Source organism: Myotis nattereri, assembly GCF_964212035.1.
Source record: "Myotis nattereri genome assembly, chromosome: 14".
NCBI lineage: Eukaryota > Metazoa > Chordata > Mammalia > Chiroptera > Vespertilionidae > Myotis > Myotis nattereri.
The window spans coordinates 25,369,222-25,370,333 of NC_138089.1; positions in this window are offsets into that span (position 1 = coordinate 25,369,222).

Sequence of the window (1,112 nt, forward strand, 5' to 3'; positions counted from 1 at the left end):
TGATATAGTAGTACCCCTTTTCTGCGGAGGATATGTCCCAAGACCCCAGTATCTGCCTGAAACCACAGAGAGCACCAAATCCTACATATACTATATATTTTCCTATGCGTATATACCTATGATAAAGTTTAATTTTTTAATTAGGCATAGTAAGAGATTAGCAATAAACAATAATAAAATATAACAATATGCCCTGGCTGGTGTGCATCGGTTCCATTCCAGGTCAGGGCACATACCCAGTCAGGGCACATACCAGGGTTGCAGGCTCGTTCCCCAGTAGCTCCGGGAGGGTGCAGGAGACAAAAGATCAATGTATCTCTCTCTCTCCCTTTCTCTCTCTGAAATCAATAAAAACGTATTTTAAAAAACACATAACAATATACTGTAATAAAAGTTATCGAATGTGGTCTCTCTCAAAATGTCTCATGATGGTATGTAGTGTGTGGATACCTTCGACAAAGGAATGATTCATATCCTGGGCAAGTCGGGGCAGGAGAGCACAAGTTGCTACTCAGAAAAGGGTGCAACCTAAAATTTATTATTGTTTACTTCTGGAATTTTCCATATAATGTTGTCAGGCCAGCGTTGGCCCAGGATAACTAAAAGAGTGGAAAACAAAACCTCGAGTAAGTGTGTGGGTGTAGGAGGAGGGGCGGGCGGAGGGCGACTACTGCATACAACTCAGACATTCAGAGCAATAATTCTGGTCACATCATCTAAATTCAAACCCCAGCTCTGCCTGGAAAGTGCTGTGCCTGACATTTTAGTCAAGATATTTAATAACCTCTCTGAGACTAAGTGTCTCCCACTTGAAAACGGGAACGGCCACGTCAGGTAGTTGTTGGAACAAATGAAATGCCGGCTGGGAGCACTTACTCAATGCTTGGGACGGATAAGCCCTCTAGAAATGCTAGCCATTACGTGACGCGACGCGGCCCGCAGTTCTACAGGTTCAGCGGGCAGGCCATGCTGTCCCCAATTGGAAGAACGGAACACCCCGTGTTAGCCGCCACCGGGCACAGACCTTTATGCGCATGTGCCTCTTTGCACAACCTTGCGCCGGCGTCCGCCCCTCGCTCGGAGCCGCGGTGCCAGCGCCGCCTGACTTCCGC